Source organism: Brienomyrus brachyistius, unplaced genomic scaffold (assembly GCF_023856365.1).
Source record: "Brienomyrus brachyistius isolate T26 unplaced genomic scaffold, BBRACH_0.4 scaffold121, whole genome shotgun sequence".
NCBI lineage: Eukaryota > Metazoa > Chordata > Actinopteri > Osteoglossiformes > Mormyridae > Brienomyrus > Brienomyrus brachyistius.
The window spans coordinates 76,208-95,705 of NW_026042396.1; positions in this window are offsets into that span (position 1 = coordinate 76,208).

Here is a 19,498-nt window from a genome sequence, read left to right on the forward strand (position 1 = left end):
AGCCCGCAGCTGGACAAAATCCATCCGGTCACAAATTCTTGCCCCCAGACAGGCCAGACCGAAAATGTCCCCCCACCCCTTACAATTCGCGATCTGAGATGTCCGGCCCGTGACTGCGTGAGCGCCTGGACACAGAATCGATTTCTTGCTCAAGGATACTTTGTTACGCTGACACATTTGGGCCCAGATCTGATTAAGACACAGCGTTGGAAGTTGTAAGCCAATTTTCCAGGAGGAAAAGCTGACTTTTACCCTCGGATGACCTTGCTGGGAATCCCAAATACCCATCGTAAGTCTGGGTGTGAAGTGTGCTTGCAGAGGGTTTAAAAGGCTGATGTTGAGAGGGGCCACACGCACGAACACCCGTTCAACAGAGGTTATTAATGCCGCGACAATATCATGCTGGTCATGATATCAGCCTTAGCATCTGACGACAGCCGTTTTGGTTACGTAAACCGCCTGTCAGACGACCCAACAGGTCTGAGAAGAGTCCTGTGTCTCGTCACTGAGGTCCCCTCCCCCCACACCCTGTCCTTCTGTGCCTCCGACTCACGCTGATAATTTACGGGGCGATTTTGAGCGTTCGCAGGGACCTGGCAGCGGATGAAAGCGAGCAGCTTTCTCACGCCAGGACGGGTTTCAGATAAATCTGAGGTGATCGATGTTGCCCGCGGCAACAGTGATGACAAGTCAAAACTTCAGAAAGCGGCTCGAATGTCTCGGAGTTCAAGTCCGATGAATAACCCTCGGCCTCCACTGCAGCAAAATCATAAACCATGCCGTGTTTCCAAAGCGACACCCCCACAGCGAGAAACGGTTTCCTCTTCGTTACGGATTAATTACCATTTCCAACCTGCCGATGATTAAAGTTCTGGTTACGTAACACTTCAGCAGTGCAAAGCAAAAACACAGACAGACACGTACACACTTCTGATTTAGGAATTTGTAAATGTCATTTAATAATTTAATTGTAATTTTATTGTATATACAGTCATACTTGTATACATATATATATATAAATATAAATATATATATGCATATACACACACATGCATATATATTAACACATGTGTGTGTGTATATATATGTGTATATTATATATCTATATATATAATACATACAGTTATACAAGTATATATATATTATGCAGGCTTGCCATGACAAGCAATCTTGTTCCTGGTTTTGTAGATATAACAATTAGCAACAGCATAAAAATGCTCGACTAGAGACCAAAGTGCAGGAATTGCGAAATTCACAAATGCCCCCCTGGGGGGAGAGTTGGGCTGTCAGCCTCAATGCAGCTGGATTGACGGGCGCTGACTCACTGTTCGGCGGCAGTGGCTGATTGGTTGTCTGTGGCTATGACCTCCCCGGCTCGGGGGGGGGGGGGGGGGGGGGACGTGGTGCCAGTTAGCACAGCCAGCCACCTTCCCTGCTCCTGTATGAGTCCGATCTGGACGCCATCGCAGCCGCTGGACCTCCGACTAGCAGGTTAAATGAGGTCATAGTGTGACGACAGAATGCGACTTTAATGAAAATGTGATTAAACTGAACAATTAAACTGCACAGTCCGCGATAAACCTGAAGGAAATACTTTGGAAAGCAACAATAAAATATATTACCTGAAGTAAGAAATCACAGCCATTAAAGAGTCATTCAGTCATGAATTAAATAAAAAGCTATCAATTAAATAAAGCCTAAACTAAATCATATTTGTGCACTTTTTAATTGTTTCAAGAATATTACTTTGAAATTACATCAGATGAGAGGAAGATACATATTATTCAATAAACATATAACTGTACTAGTTAAAGAGTAGGAAGTGTGAGTGAGGTGGTGAGGTCAAAGCGTGGGTTGTCAGGGCTGATAGACGTGCCTCTGCGTTTTAGGAAGCTGCTGTAAAATTCTCAGGAATAAAGTGTTTTAGCCCGAGAATATAGCAGGAATGAACCCTCACCAGGTATGGTACCCAAATTGAGCCGACAAGTATATGTTACGGTGTGGATCAATCACTTTCCGGAAGCGCGTTCCCCTTAGGAGGAAGTGTGTCGTGTCACGAGCGGGCGGGAGCAGGGCGGGGTCATGGTGCCAGTCTCTCTGGACAGCGGGTCAGCAGTACACGCAGGCCGTGATATTTAAGGGGCGTTCCGGGCATGATATTTAAAGGGGCATTCTAGGTTTTTCCAATTGGGGGAGGAGGTAGGGAGTTCAAATAAATGTCCGGGGGGGCTCAGTCTCATAGTTTTACCAGCTGGCCGCGTGCCTGCTTCCAGGCGCTCACTGATTAAGCTCCAAATACGTCCCCTTCGGAGACCGTTCTGCAGCGATCGCGGCACCGGGCTTTCAGGCAAACTGCCCGTCACGCTCGGCTCTACAATGGCATCCCGCTTCTTTCCAGGACATTTCCGTCCACCGCATCCCAATGGAGAGCCCCTGGAGGTCGCCGAGGCAAGCTGCAGGCTCATTTCCTATCCAACTCAGGCAAACAAAAAGCACAGGACCCGCTCCCCCCCCTCAAACATCAGCAGCTCCTGTGAAACAGCACCATCCCACCGACTCACTAATCTCTCCCTGGATCCTTTGCTCCCAGAGCAATCAATTATTTACCTGCCATTTTTTTTGCTCAGTTTACCTTCAGGCATCCTATAATTATTTTAAAATATTAATTTACCTTTGTCTTGTGTTTTAGCGGGGAAACAGATCGAGACTTACTTATTAATCTCCTGCGAAGAGGTAAAGGCTGTTTTCTACTTGTTTTGCTAAATGGAGCTGCAGGAAACAGAGGTGAAAACAGAGTATAATGTCATTGCAGCTTTGAGGGAACATAAGGAGGCAAGGAAATGCGTTGAGGAACGAGTGGGAGGGGGAAAATTATGGTGCATTTTTAATAGTCGCACTCTGTGTCTCGCTGAAAAATGCGAGACTGTGGCTTCAAGTTGGCATTAAAGTGTCCCTTTAAGTGTATGTAAGCTCACAGGAAGTGTTGACTGTACAGTAGCACTTAGCGGGATGCAACCCGGTAGTGGCAACGCGGAGAGGGCAGAGTCAGGCAGACGGCGGTCGCACAGGCCGCACGCGGACGGGGCCAGGTGTCGTGGCCCCCGTCTCTTCTCTCCGTGCCCTTTGAAGCTTCCTCAGAGAGGGGGGCTTGACAATAGACCCCATTAGCAACCTGGCACAGAGCACGTGACATGCTAATGTAGGGCTGAAAGGGAGAGCATAAACAGGGACTAGGTCTGCGGGGGGGGGGGGGACTTTTGGGGGGGGGGCAGGTCACCCCTTTTACCGCCGCACTTCAAAAGGGCTAAAAGCAGCAAGCACTTTGGGGCTGCGCTCCATCTCTCCATCCATCGTTGTTTTTATACATCGTTGCTTTGGGAGGATGCAGGATGGAGGCGGTTTGAAAGCTGAGAGAGATGCGTGTCCACCAGAGGTCGCATGGCTGTTGGTGGTGGGCTTACGTGTCGACCGGATAAATACACTCGCCTTCATCGCACCCCCCACATCTCTGTACTTTCAGGAAGCTTTCTTGCTCAGACCTGGTGCTTGATCACTCACATCTGAGCGCAAGCCCTGCGACACTTTAAAACAGACGAAATTCATAAAAGAGACACCTTGCCTCTGGAAATGAGACTCAGGATGCTGGCATCACAGAGTTCTGTAAATGAGAGGGCAGGGGTAAGCGAGGGGTTTGACTTTAGCTTGACTTTACCTTCCGACACGGAGACTTCGGGGTGAGCTGACAGGCAGGGCTGTAGGTGCACAGCAGTGCAGCTGTGTCGCAGGAACTGAGAACAGCGGAGAGGCGGCAACATGGGGCAGGGAGGCCCGACTGAGCTGTCAGACAAAATGCCAATGCAATCGCAATCGGCAAGAGAACACGAGGAGTCAAACTACATCTTCTTCCCTCCAAAACCCATGAGGATCGGGGCTAGGGGAGGGAAGGTTGCAAGTTCAAGTCCCACGACAGGTTCTGTTTTGGTAATCAAGGACAGGTGCTCCATCCCAAATCAAAATTCCAGTAAGACCACAGGCAATACAGACAGCTAATGAACCACATGCTAGCATGGTGAATCATCTGTGTGTCTGTGTATGTTATATGTCCCATCTGAGGTGGACACACAAGGAAGTTTTTAAGGGGGGGGGGACCATTTTGAGCTCTGGCTCAAAGGTTCTGAGTCATGGCCTGAGCGACTCGGAAAACTGGAGGAGAAGATATGGGGGGGGGGGATTACTGTTCCAGCATATTGTGGGAAAACATGGACAGAAATAACAATAAATGGTGCTTTTAAAAAAATCACAACGGCAAAGGATGTGTCGGGGGGCATGAGAAGGCAAAGAGAAAATGAAGGAGGGAGGGAGGGGTGGAAATGAAAGAAGGGAAGAGGACTGATATGATTTCAATGGAATGTTTGTTGACAGCGATTGGGCGCCCCCGGGCTGCGGATAAATGATTGAACACTAAGCCTGTCAAAGCTGGAGGATTCTGTGGGTTTCTGTTCGCCTCGCGATTTCGCTGGAGGCGACGTAGCACTCGGCTAATTGACACAGAATTAACCATGAAACACAATAAGCCATTCGCCTTCTCCCTGGCTGTGGCTCTGAGAGCCCCTCACTCCAGGGGGGGGCCCCCTGTCAGTCATGGTGGTAGCGTGTGGTTGCACCAGCATGCTAACATATTGGAATGCTAACTCGTGGGCACCCTGACACGCGGGGATGCTAACACACTGGCATGCTGATGAATGGCATGCTAGCACTCAGGCACGCTACCATGAGGACATGCTAAATGCGGGCATGCTAAAACACAGGCATGCTAACATGCAGGATGCTAATGTGCGGGCATGCTAAAACACAGGCATGCTAAAACACAGGCATGCTAAAACACAGGCATGCTAACATGCAGGATGCTAACGTGCGGGCATGCTAAAACACAGGCATGCTAACATGCAGGATGCTAACGTGCGGGCATGCTAAAACACAGGCATGCTAACATGCAGGATGCTAACGTGCGGGCATGCTAAAACACAGGCATGCTAACATGCAGGCATGCTAAAACACAGGCATGCTAACATGCAGGATGCTAACGTGCGGGCATGCTAAAACACAGGCATGCTAACATGCAGGATGCTAACGTGCGGGCATGCTAAAACACAGGCATGCTAACATGCAGGATGCTAATGCACAGGCACACTATCATGTGGGCGTGCTAACACACGTGTGTGCTAATGCGTGGGGATGCTAATGCTCAGGGATGCTAATGCTGCTAAAACCCGCCTAACTGAAACCTGTACCGGTGACAAGAACAAATGATTAAACGGCTTGAAGGGGAGTATCTGCAGTTGGGGGGAGGGGGGGGGGGTTGCAGGGATGGGCACCACAGCAATACCTGGCTCCCGGGTGTCCTTGACCGGCAGAGACAGAGGGGGGTGGGGGTATAGCGTGTGCTAAAGGTCAGAGGTCAGCCCTTTTTATTGTGAAGGGCTGGAGGAACAAAGGTGGAAGGAGAGGTGGGCCGGGGTCAGTCAGGCCCCGGGGCCCATTTAAACAGGGAATGGGGCCTATTGACTACAATTAATGAGCCCCAGAAGCCGAGGTGAGCGTGGGTGGGGTGGGGGGTTGAGCCGCAAGGGGTATGCCCCTGTTTGTACCTTTAGGACCGAGCTGAGGCATTGTGGGATTGGGGGGGGGACCAGTTTGTCCTCTTGAATCATCAGCCAGTCATCAGCCCTGCCCATGTCACAGACATGTATGAACAAAGACTTCAGCTCTTAAACTGGTTAAGGAGGCCTGAACACACACATGCACGCACACACGCGCGCACACACACACACACACACACGCATGGGGAGGACTGCCATGCACGGAGGCTGATACCCCACGTCCTTACTGTCTCCAAGGCAACCTGGGGCATCATCCATGCTTGGGGCCCAAATGTTAAATCATGTGGTTCCGTCTCCCACGGTGACACATCGCATGCCGATCACATCCCTCCGACGGCTTCACCGTGGGATGTTTTTACTGGAAGGGGGCAAAACCCGGAGGAAGAGAAGGAGGAGGAGGAGGAATAAAGGAAATATAATGCGTTAAGGCAGGGCAGTGCAAGGCATTATGGGAGCAGGGCAGAGGCATCAGGGCTGTGGCGTGTTTGGGAACACCTCCCCATGCCAATGCATGTGAGTGGACGGGCAGGGGGGTGGCTTAAATGTCACAACCCAGCCTCACCTCTCCTCTGTTTACATGGTGTGTGTGTGTCTGTGTGTAGGTGTGGGGGGGCATTTGCATGCACAGGTGCATGAATAACCTGACCTGCCTGTCTGGCTCTGGGTTCCTGGATGGTGTTCATGTGTGTGTGTGTGTGTGTGTGTGGGGGGGGGGGGCAGGATAGTCACAGGCGTGGACATGACGACCGTCCACTCAGGTGTGGCTCAACACTCTCAGCCCAGCCCAGCCATGTCCTCGTCCCTGTCCTCTGTCGCTCCAGACCCCCCCCCCACCCCCCCGGGGAAAGAGCAAACACTGGCAGAAGGAGGAGGTGTGGCCATAGGACAGAACACAGCGTCCTGCTCCCCTGGACCCAGAAACTCGGGTTCGTCGCCTTGAACAAAAGCTTTCCAGGGCTTTTTACTCCAGTCCATTTATTAATAAACCGGAGGGTAAATGTTTGTGTCACATCCAACACCTTTAATTGCGTGCTGATGTTTAGGTAAAACATGCAAAAAGGTCACTGGCCTGTTTAAGTCATCCTCACTGCCCACATTAACAAGTCATTAAAGATTAAAAAAATAATGCAGCAAAACTGCATATGTTTGGGGCATCGTTATTAAATAATTATGTTTGTCTCTTAAATTGATAGTGACTCATGCCACAATATCGGTAATTAAATTAATTATTGATGGGCGCTAGGCTGAGAGAATGGGCGGCAGCGGAAATTGAGTTGCCGGCCGTAATTATTGTCTTTTTTTTTTTGGGTGACCTCATTAGGACTGTCAGGCTTTCAATTGGCAGCAGTAATAAAAAGCACTTAACTGCCTTAATTAATAGTAAGATGATTAATATTTTAATTGCGTGACGTTAAATGCTGGCTGCGCCGGAGGGGGCCTTTTCATGCAGTGGCGGTACTGCGTGGACCCCTTTCGGTCGTCCGCTGTTTTGCCTGTTCATAACAAAACCGGAAATGTCCTAAGACGTCTCAGCCCTGCCCTGGAAGTGCGTGGGGCTCATCGTGGGGTCAGAGGTTCATAAGAGGTGGGTCAAATACATAGCAGGAAAAGGAGACAGAGGGTGTTGGTGTCATGCTCCCTGACCGACAGGGGGCCTACATTTTTTTCAAACATAATTGGATTGGCCTGAATTGGGGGCCCAAAATGCTTTCATGGGGCCCGAATCTCTAGCAGTGCCCCTGAGTGTGGGTTAGTGACCTGTGAGGTTACGACCGAGTTTGTTCATAATGTAAATGAGACAGTCCTGATTGGGGAGATGAGGAAGATGAGGATGATGGGCAGGTCCCACGGAGACGCCGCTGAGCGCAGGGCGCAGAGCGCAGATCGCAGAGCGCCTCGGACCCACAGCGGCTTTACCCGGCTCCAGCTCACAGGAAATCTGCCGCCATCGCCTCTGGCGAGATAATAAAGAGACACGGGGGCTGGGAGCTGGGTGATTTGTTCTGGCTAATGACAGCTGAGCTGAAAATGAATAACTGCTCTGCAGCTCCTGGCAGCCGCTAAACGACCCAGGTCCCCGTACAGCTTTTGGTCACGTGACCGTCACATGGCTCAACCCTCCCCCAACCTGCCACGCCCCCTGGAGCGGCTTGCACTAACTGGCACCGATAATTATTTAAAAAACTGGCGGGGGGGGTGGGGCTGTCTCCTAAACTGAGCATGCTCAGCACCACAGGTGTGCTTCTGAGAACTGGAGGTGGGTAGGTGGGGGGTTCTGTTCATGCTCTTTGGGAGCCAGGACTTTGGGCAGGGTTGTGGATGTGAAGGGGCGTTCCCCTGTGTCTTACGCATGAATAAAACAAGGGCCCCTCCTGTAAACACTTCTGAGCGACAGAGCTTTGAACGCTCCTGGAAGCCACGGGGGGGGGGGGCGTCTTATGGCAGACTCCGCGCTACGTGCCACTAATTAACCGGGAGACTCGTTTACATCTGATGATGCAGCCTTTTGCATTTTGAGACAGGTGGGGGCTAGGACGGCCTGAGACCCAGTTCTGCAGAAAGTGGGCGACACGCTCCAGTGAAGAGAGCGACTAAGGGGTCGACTCTGCTGCCCTGTGTCCCCGGTGGGGGCGAGGTTAATGAAGGAGAGGTGGGGAGGGACGCAGCAGGCAAATTGAGATATTAGCACTCGTGGGGGGAGCCTTTAGAGGTGGCAAATTAAATGATCATGTGTGTTTGGCTCGCCCCTCCCAATCAGAGGCGATGCGTTTCGCTTTACCTGTATAACTGTCGCTTCACCCTCTAGCGTTCGAACCCGTGAGCCGACCCAGTAGCAGGCACAAGGCAACTGTCGGTTCAGGTGTGATGCTGGGCCCAGAGAGGGTGGACGTACGGCAGGAAGTGGGCCATAGAACATCAGCCCCTCTTCCCCCCGCCCCACCCGACTCCGCCTCCCAGGATTGCTCCTAATTACCTCACACAACAGCATTTGCAAATGAAATCGGCGCTGCCAGGAAAGAGTAGCTGCAAAACCGTAAGGCAGTGACCTGTTCACCATCCCTGACGTGTCCGTCCATCCACAGCCTCCACGGAGAAGCTCGGGGTCACGTCGGGACCGCGACGCAGCACAATGATGCCTCAGTCTCCTGGCAGCCGTTTTATGGCCTCGCCGGGCGGGAGGGGCAGGGGGGGGGCGTTCTGGAGCGACGCCGTGAGAAATATGCACGTGTCTCACCCCCCGGCTGCGGTAAAAGGAGTCCCCAAGTGTATGTGTTAATTAGGGAGCTCTTATTGAGGAGTAAATCAGCGCTTGGGGAAAGGGGGAGGCGGCCAGCGACCAAATGGGAAGCACCACAGCCAATGGGGAGGCTGTCGCCAGCCATGGGGCGGCCCGCGGGAGACACCCGGAATGTTCCACTTTTTATTCCGCGGTAAAAATGATTGAGTTTGTCAGTCATCCGGCGTCTTTGCGTAGAGCTGGGCTGCGGCACAGTCAGAGTGCCGTTAATGACACCCCTTCCGACCGCCGTGAGAGTGATGAGCGACCGGCTTAAGAACGTCCCCGGTATCTGAACAGCCGGTGAATTAAAACCTCAAACCACCAGCTTTGGTTTTCTTTAACGTGAACGGTCGTCACGGTGAGGGAAACGTAGACAGACGAGCGTGAGAGACTCATCCGCGGGGGACTGGGTGGGCAGCCACAACGCGTGCAGAAGCCAATTCCTGTCCAAATGTGGCGTGAGGCAGGGATTGCGAGCCCGGCACGCCACTAATGCCCTCTCCCCACTCACGCGGCCGCATTTTTACATAAAAGTAAACAGCGCGGCCTCCAGGCACAATTTCCCTGCAACACAATAAAATGTGCGGTGAATTTATGATGGTCATCCATTAGCTCTTACCAAGGAAACATCACCCATATCTGTCGTCCATCATTATAATAGAGGGTTAATGCAACGAATTTACATAAAAAAGTCATATTGTCTGCATGAATTATTTACACCCTCAGCTGCTTTTCTGGTTTGGGTTTTTTACGGCTGAGTTTCAAGCTGGAGTCGGACAGTAAATCCTGTCACCGTGGCGGGGGTGGGGGGGGGGGGGGCGGGACCAGACTAAGAAACCATAGGGAAATGTAGGGGGGTGAGGGGGCAGACTGGGACACAGAGGTACAAAGAGTGATGGGCGGGGCCAGACTGAAAAATCACAGCCAATGGGGGAAGGGGGGGGGGCAGATATGGATCGCAACCTTTACCCTATAAGATGACAGAGCTGGTTATCCAAAGGAGTATCGCAGGTACTCTGGTAAACAGCCCAGTTAGGACAACCCTGAGCACCCTGGCCAGTATGCCACCAGTTTCTCCAGAAATCAGCCCAGGTCAGTAAATACCCCAGTAAATACGTCACCCCCTCCTTACCTACTCTCTCTGTGGACGCAGCAAATCAGCTTTATTACACTAATGAATCTGCTGTAATCAGTTCAGAGAGTGAATCCCAAACGTGGCCATTCAGTAATAAAACCACCACATAATTTTACTGTACATTAATGCAATCATCGCACACTATTACCGTACAGTTATAAAATCACTGAGCACTATTATTGTACAATCATTTGACGTGAGCTGCTACGGTGCACGGAGCGGGGAAGCAGGAGAAGGACACGTAGGACTGAGGAATACGGGATTCACTGGGAAAAGGAGCGGGGACATGGAAGAGGCACTGCACAATGAGACTTCAGTGACGGACATGGGGAAACAGACTCGAACGCAGATTAAAATGCACAGGACTAATCGGAAATAACACGAAACGGCTGGTAACAATCGGGATTCCACACGAGGTTAACGAGGGGGGCGTGGCACGTGGGAGGATCGATCGAGCAGGGGATGACATCACCAAATACTAATACTGTACAGAAATCCAGTAACCAAACAGTATTACTGTACAGCGATACAATGACAACAGGCTGTTACTGTAAATTAAAATAATCACCAAACACCACTACTGTACATTAATACATTCACCACAATCTATAATTGTACAGTAATCACCAGACACTAATAGGGAACAGTAATACACTCACCACGCACTACTGGTGTACAGTAATACAATCACTTCACAGTGCTGCCAAAGAAAAGCACAGCCACACTGTTTCGCATTTGTCATTTTTAAGATGGTCATTAAGGGCCCTTTCATGGAGACCCTCCAATCAGCTGTAGTAGTCAGGTGACGACATCATAAAGGAAACTCCCGTGTTACGCAGCACCTCCACCCCGTAATACGCCGTTTTAATTACACGCCGGCGAGAAGCTCAATTAAGCTAATCGCATTATCGTCAGCAGACTCTTCACGTCAGCGCAACCACACGCCAGTCGATCAGGTGCGGCATCTATCCTGAGACGGAGGGACACGGGCGCGCAGAAGCGCGGGCCGCCGCTCGCCAGGGAGACAGCTCTTTCCGTGGGATGTCTCCATGAGCAACGTCTTCATTCCTCTAATTTCCTGTGACAGCCCAACAGCTCTCCGCAAGCCCGCGCTAATTTCTGACAGCGGGAATCTCGCCCGCATCCCTTTTCGAACGGCGAGCTGCGATTTCTGAAGTGCGAGGGGAGCCGCGCCGACAGGAGGGGGGGCGGACCCAGTCGTGGGTCCAAGACTGTGCCAGTCGACCGGGAAAGATCCGCGGCGAACACAGCGCAGCTCCAGTGTGTGTTAGGGTTAGGGTTATCTGATGTTTCCAGGGAGAGTGTGACTGTATGAGCGCGTGGGGTTACCCCGCCCCTGCAGAGACTCGCCTTCTCACTCGTCCTTCCTGGTGATGATCTGCCCAAACACTTCAGGGGCAGTCCAGCCAGCTGCCCACCCACATTGTCTCTTGGCATGTTAAACGAGGGGCCCGATAACAGCTGTGCCCACAGAGGAGCCCGGGAAGAAGACGAGGCCTGAAATGGACGCAGAGCAAAGCAGCGGTTTAACCAACATCAGCACCTCATCGTGGTCCGGACCGGGGAAGGAGTCGGTGATGCTGGCGTCCCCCCTCGAGTGACGACCGGCTAATTAAGACAAAATGGCGCCCCCTTGACGTGGGTTGTCTGAAGGCAGCGCCCGGGCGCCAGGCCCAGAACAGATGTCTGGAATCTCCACGGTAACGAGGTGCAGTCTCCAAACCGTGACTGCTGTGCTCAGTCTGGCTGCCATTAGCGACTGATGGGCTCTCGGGGAGACGTCTGTAGGGGACAGGAAGAAGAAGGAGGTTGTGTGTGAATTCGGGCCTGGGGTGTCAGGCAGGAGGAAGAGAGGGGCCTCCAGGGGCCACAAGAGTAACCCAGAGGGAACCTTACAGCCCAGATACCCTCCCCATGGAAATTAGCTTCCTAATGATTACAAACACACTTGTTTACACAGTATGCAAGACGTGAAAAGCCGGTGTTCGACCCGGAAAGATCCAAGGTACACTCTTCGCTCGGGTGACTGGTGGTGGCCATGTACGCTGTGGCATCTCAGGCTCCATGCTGACACGGCGACCATCTGGTGCAGCAGAAATGCCGCCTCAGAGATGGAGAACGGGGGCTCCCTCCCCACGGGCACACATTCCAAATGAAATAACACCCCTGCTAATTTCTTTTTATAATCCAAGTGTGTGTGCATGCGTGTTTGTATATGGATTAGGTTTATATTACATTGTGGGGACCAAATGCCCCTCCAATGTAACAAAAACCTTTTTTTTGACATTGTGGGGAACACTTTTCAGGTCCCCGCAAAGATCTGTGAATGCAATCATCCATCCATCCATTTTACAAACCGCTTATCCTACTGGGTCGCGGGGTGAATGCAATCAAAAAACTTAAAATACCAAAAGTCTCATGTTTTGTTTGGTTACTTATGGTTAAGGTTATGGCCGGGTAGCGGTGTGTGTGTCTGTGAGTGTGTGTGTGGCAGGCGAGGAGCAGGCGAGCACCAAGACATAATGAGAAGCCTGGTGTCTACATTATTCGTATGTCAAACAGGCGATGTCAATAACAAAGGAAAAGCCATCATTGGCTCACTTGCAGGACCCTCCATCTCAATGCCGCCTCGGAGGCCAAAGAAGACCACGACCCAACACCCCTGACCTGCTTTTCATTTCCCTGTGGTTTAGAAGCCATGTGACCTGGACTTCAGGCCGAATGGCATCATTAGGTACCCATAAACACCGGGGTCGGGGGCGGAACGCTGGTCAGCTCCTAACAAAGATACTCTTTACCCCATTACGCAATGAATGAAAAAAGCAAACAGTTAAAATGACAGACACACTAAAGAAAGGAAACTGATCAAATGCGCTGGAGGCCAAGCTGCCTCAAAAGCGTGTGCTGCATTGAAAAAATGCACAGGCTTCCAGCCTCTGATTGCAGCATTACTGTTCCCCGGCCACAGCGCACAGACAGCATTATAGTCTGGATTTATACCGGGTGGGACGTGGCTGAGGTGGCTGATGTTTAAAACCCCCCATGCAGCACTCCTGCGTGTGCATGCGCATTCTCCACGTGAACCTGTCTGAATGCAAATTGCCCCCCCCCACCCTACTCCCTGCCTTACCTCCTCTCTGCAAGGGCCCCTTTCCTCATCTGAAGTAGGCAGGTGCTCCCCCATGGTCAAGGTGGGTGAGGGGGGGGGCACTTGGGAGTCATATGAATACTGAGCTGTGACCCATACTGCTCATCTGGATGAGTGTCATCCGTAAGGAGGTTAGACGGGCGGCTTTGCTTTGCAGGTTGGTCATCACGCTTAAGGGGAATGCACAGCATAACAGATCTCACTTATTAGCTATTTGTCATTTCCGGAATATTCCACGGCTGGTGTCGAATGTGTCTGTGCGGGGCTGGTTGGAATTTATATTGCATGATGTCCCCGTTGGAGAAATTCTGACCTGTTCCTGTTTAATGGAGTTTTGTGGCTACAAGAATCCTGGCATGGGTACTTAGGGGCATATGCAGAGGCGGAGGACACAGCTGATTGGCTAACAAAATGCCTCCGTCCGTCACTCACCGATTCAAAACTTATCATTGGTTAATGATAAGGTTGGCCCCTGAATATGAATTATGGCCCTTTGTATGCCATTCATCCTAAAAAAAAAAAATAGAATTACTGCTGTTGCTGCCTATGGAAGTTTTTAAAGACATGTTCATGTGTGTGTGCGGGGGGGGGGGGGGGCTGGAGGGGGGAGTGTGAGGGGGTGTGGAGGACATACACAGAACCAAAGGTTCAAACCAGGTTGCAGTGGACACCTGGAGCAGAGTACAGGTGAAAGCCGGTGCTGTTCCTGAGCCTCTGATTTTATCAGCTGGGACGGCTCGTACGGGCCGTTGGGAAAATGAAGCCATGCGGCAGGTGATGGCTTCGCAGGCCAGCGAGGTGAGCATGCACAGAGGAGTGAAGATAAATCACTTATAATCACACCCCTGACAGGGAAGTAAAATAAATTTCAGCTAATGAAGGGATCGTGGCTGACAGCGGTGAATACCAGTATGGAATTTAACATGCTGGCCTCAACTGTAAGAGTCAAAAAAAGTATTTGCAGGTCATTGTTTTGGATTGGTTGGCTCGGTCTTTGATTGGTTTGGACTGTTCTGGGAAGTTTTCTGGTTTTTGACTGGTAGGGAAAAAATTCTTCTCCGTATTCATGGTTCACCAACCTACCTACGAGAAACAACACAATACGGTATTTTGAAATATGACATAACTACCTGTGGCTGACTAAGTGAGAAGGGGCTGAGCTGGCGGTGATAAACTAGATAAATGTTCCGATAATGAGCCCAAAAATCCCTTAGTATGAATGCAGAAAACCAATGGTCATCATTATATACAAAGATATCTGAGTCCCTGGGCTGGATATCAGACCCAGTCTGACTATTGGCGTTGGATTTGAGTCCCTTTCAGAGTCACTGTGCTGGGTCAGAGTCCCTGTTACAGTTACTGTGATGGCCTGGATCCCTGTCAGAGTCACTGTACTGGGTCGGAGTTCCAGCGTCCCAATATTGAATATGAGAGCCGAGTATGAGTCTCTGTACCAGAGTCTTCTACACCCTGAACATCCATCACTTTATCCACCTTCGGGTCAGTGGTACATGGTGCACAGTACGGTGACAATAAGCCCCCCCGTTCAACTTCGACACTCAACACAGCACATTTAGACTGAAAAACCACAGGACATGAGACACATAAACAAGACATACATCACACAAGACTCCAAGTATCTATGCAGAGAGGCTGCATTTTTCAGCGCTATCGCCCAGCGATGAGTAAATACAAGAGCTGAGTGCAGAGCAGGCCGTCCTGCCCTGCACGCTGATGGCAGAGATGCGGGGGCTTGGCAGGAAGCTCACCGTAAGTGGCCGTCCCCAAGAAGATGGCGCGTCTGGGGATCCCTGCCGCCTCCATTGGCTCCGTTTAATAATGCATGGATACGGGGCTAAGGACAAGTCCTTTGATAAAGTGTGATGTCTAAGCACAGGAATAAACAGCCACCAGAGCAGATCAGAGAGATAAAGGGGTGGGGGGGGGGGAGGGTGTTCTGGAGCTGTGTGTGTCTGTGTGTGTGTGACTGTGAAAGTTTCAGTGATAAACAGCAAGACATGGCAAATATTTCCAAAGTGTAATAGGCACATTAAGTAAACAAGGTGAAGAAAATGATAACTCAAATAATAAAGCATCAGTAATAAATAGCTAATATGACAGCAGGTACACAGAGTAAACCTTAATTTAATGGGATCGCTGTACTGTGTCAATCTCTCTCTCTCTCTCTCTCTCTCTCTCTCTCTCTCTCTCTCTCTCCCCTCCCTCACTCCTTCCCCATGCCTGCCTGAGCCACCTTTACCCCAATCAGAATCCTATGCTAGGATTTTCCTTCCCTTTCCTGTTTTTAAACTGGAACCCCCCAAGTCTGTCTCTCAGAGCTGGGACTCCTTTCTCTGCCTTTAATCCCCCCCCCCCCCCCCCCCCACAAACACACACACACCATATTTCCTGATTCTGATTTGCTTTCAAACTTACCATTTCAGTTCCCTTTTGCACCATCCTGTTTTGGTTGGTCCACCTTCTTATCACCCCCATGTGAACTCCCGCCCCCCCCCCGGCTAATGGCTAATGCTATACACTCACCCTTCACCCTCCCAAGCAGCCCCCCCGTCTCTGTCCATAATAGACCCGTGAGGCTTAGGTAGTGAAGCAGTAAATGTAAGTTCATTAAGTTTCCTCCTCTCCTTTAAGCACCCCCCCACCCCCCCACCCCCCCCACCCCCCCAATTCCCCGTCTCAGTCAGTCTTTGCCACGCTCAGGCCCTCACCCAGCTGTGTGAGCATGTGCCAGCGCACCAGCTCTGCCAGCAGGCCGCAGCAGCCTCGCCTAAACGAAGCGCGGCCCTTGGGGGGCATGCGGGGTGGGGGGTGATGGGAGCAAGCAGCCCCCCCCCTCCCAAGGAACAACATGGGAAATGGAAGCGCACAAGAAACTTTGAGGGACTGGAATTGGATTTTCTTAGGAGGGATGGACGGCACGTCACCTCTATTACAGATCAGCACATGCTACAGCGGACCTGGCGGGATTCCGCATAGGACGGGAGGGGGCACCGAAATAAGGGACCCCCCTCCCACAGTGCATCGAGGCGTGCCAGGCCACCCGCTCACCAGGACACTTCCACCCCACTCCCATTCCGGAATGTTCTCATTTGGACACTCGTTTAAAAGCGTGCAGGACCCGCCGCGATCCAATATGGGGCGAAGGCGGGACCCACAGCCGGGGGCGGGGGAGACATGGAAACATGATGGAGAGGCAAATGAGCAGGAGGCTGCTAATGCCCACTCAGGCAGAGATGGGGCTGGCGGGGTCTGTGGAATGAACGTTTGCTGCTGTGGCACATGGAGACCTACATAGACCTAGGCTTTCATCCTGAACAGAGGCCTGGTTGTTCTGGTCAACCCTAGATCTCCTGGACCATGAGAAACATGGTCAGGGTTCCTCTCAGTGACTGTTAAGGTGGAACCTGCTCATGGTTAAGGCAGAACAAGGATTAGGTTTTTCTTGGTAGGTGTTAAGGTAGGATCTTGACCTGATCTTGTTGGTCATTGTTAACGTGGATGCTGGACTGGGTTCTTCTGAGTGGATGTTAGATTGAAATCTGGACCTGGATCTTCTGACTGGTTTTAAAAGTGCCCACAGCAACACCGGCGTTCCTGTTGCAGAACCTGTGGTTATCAAAGCTGTGTCTTACATGCAAGATGTTCTGGAATAATAGTGAACAGATATACTCAGAGACACTGAACATGCAGTTTACACCCTCGGTGGAGATGAACATGAAAAGCTATTTCATGGCTAAATTAAGCACCATGATTAGGCCTCAGAGTCGAACATGGGGGCTTATTTCAGTGGCCACCCCCTTAGGAGTGACAGAAATAGACGCGGACCTAGCTGAACACGGGGGGGTTCTAGTGATGGATGTGTCCACTGGCTTCCATGGGGCCATTACTAGGGTGCTGGAGAGCAGATCATTGTGTTTGGGGGGGGGACGGCCACACACATCCCGGCCTGCAGACGGCCCTCCCAAGGGCCCAGTACAAACATACAGACCTAGCAGCGTTTCTGCTTACAGAAAGGACAGCGAGCAGCTACAGCAACGGGCTCGCTAACGACCACTGGTTATGGATCAACTCGCAGGTCCATGGAACCTGTAAATCAGCGTTCATCTTGGGGGGTTGCTACCTGTGCAGTGGATGTGCCTGGAAATGTGTGGTACATATCAGCATTGCATCTAAAAACCAATTTGTACAATTTTTTTTTACCTCAATCTGAAGACTAATAACTATGGACATTAGCAGTAAAAATGCAGGATGTCTTCTTTGCCTCCAGTCTTCTGTCAGTCATCCAGCACCCTGATGGATCACATGTCCAGAAGGTGTGAAGGTGGAACCTAGACCTGGGTTTCCTTTATCATGGTTGTGGCAGAACCTAGACTGCGCCCTTTTGGTTGGTGGTTAATGTAGAATATAGACCTGGATGTCTTTGGTCCTGGCAGAACAGAGCCTGGGTTCTTCTCGGTAGGTGTTAAGGTGGAACCTGGACTAGGTCATCTTTGGTCATAGTTAAGGCAGAACATGAACTGGGTTTTTGGTGAGACTCAAGGTGGAACCTCCACTTGCTCTCCCTGCTTATGGTACCAATGACCATGTGGCTCCATGTTTGGGAGTCACCTGAGAACTAGATCTCCAGTTAAACCTACAGGTTCAACTCACTGATGGCCCCCCCCCCCCCCCCCCCCGACCCCTGTGAGAAGTCTCTTTTGTCCAGGCCGAGGCAGATCGGATGCACAATCATGCAAATTAACTCAAAAACAAAGAACCAACGGGGTCCAGCTTTACATAACACAGGCGGCAGCTGTATCGCTGTGACGGTGAGAGCCTTGCAGCTACCCCCCCCCCCCCCCCCCCCGAGACTCGGACACGCTCCTCTGATCTCCACGGCATCCCATTCATCCCACAATTACCTGAGAAGGAAACTGGCACGCTGGGGGAGGACACACGCTCGTGGGTTGTTAAGCCTAATTGAGGATGCACCAATAGAGGCAGCTTAGAATGTAAACAAAATCAAAGGTGCGTGTTTGGGGGGGGGGGGGGGGGGGGCTCTGAAAAGGTGTATTTACAGCCCATTGAAGGCCGCTCTTCTCCCGCTTATGGACTCACTCTTCCGTTGCCCCCTCATTGTGAGCACAACTGCAAGGGTCGAGATCAGAAGCACTTACAAGCTATGGGATGTTTACAGATCCACATCAAGGTCTGTTTTATCGCTTAAAGGATCCGTGTGTGTGGCCATCATCCCTGGTCACATGATCTGCGTGGGCTGTCCACTGCACTCAGATGGCTGGAAAAATAGATTGCAGCCCCGCCCCCCCCCCCCCCCTCGATCGTCAAAATTTACCAGAAGCACGTATGTCTGGCGGGGTACTGTGGGCAAAAGCCTAAGTCTGCCAGCCTAGTCCTGCTCCTTAGACTGGACTCTGCAAACATGTCTGGGGGACGCAGAGAAGGAGGCGGAAGGCTCCAGTTCTCTGGCCCTGAGTAAGTTGGAGCCCGGGGACAAACGCGGAGGTATTCACGGTCGCTGGGGCACAATGCGACCCCAAAATCCCCACTAAGCCTTCCCCGACGAGAGACGTGACCCCAGCGCATGATTGTCAACGCACCTAATCATAATGTGGACTGTGTTTCCCCCCCATTACATACCGGCCGTTCAATTAGCCCCCATTTCCATAGTAATTGAGGACCATCGGAAGGGTCAAGCAAGACAAGGGAAGGGGAATCGCTGCTTAATGGTCCATCAGTGTGATGGGGGGGGGGGTGACTGTGAGGGCCGCTCCTGTGCGGATGGGCTGCCGATGACCCGCCGCTCGACCGACGGCATGCAGGGAACTGAATCCAACTGGAGAGAGAAGAGAAATAAAGGGGACAGGCTGCATTGTCTGCCAGTTTCCGCCAGAGAGGCGAGTCAGCGCTCATGGGAGACGACGTGCCGAGGTACCACCCCCCTTCCCCCAGCAGGACAGTGCCCCCCCCCCCCCACCGCAGGGGAGACCCCTCAGAGGAGGCAGAGGTCCGAGATCCAAGGCTGGCTGTTGGACCCTTGTGCCTGACGCTCTGTCCCTTGTGCCTGACGCTCTGTTCACCGCCCCGCCTCATAAATTGGATAAAATCGCACGTCACTTTGGATGATGATGCCAGCCTTATGTGATGCTGATTAAAGGGCCAGAGGGGGCCCCGGCGTTCGCTGGCAATGGGCCCCCCATCTGGGCGCTGCGCTCCTGAGAAGGCCGTACTGTTAC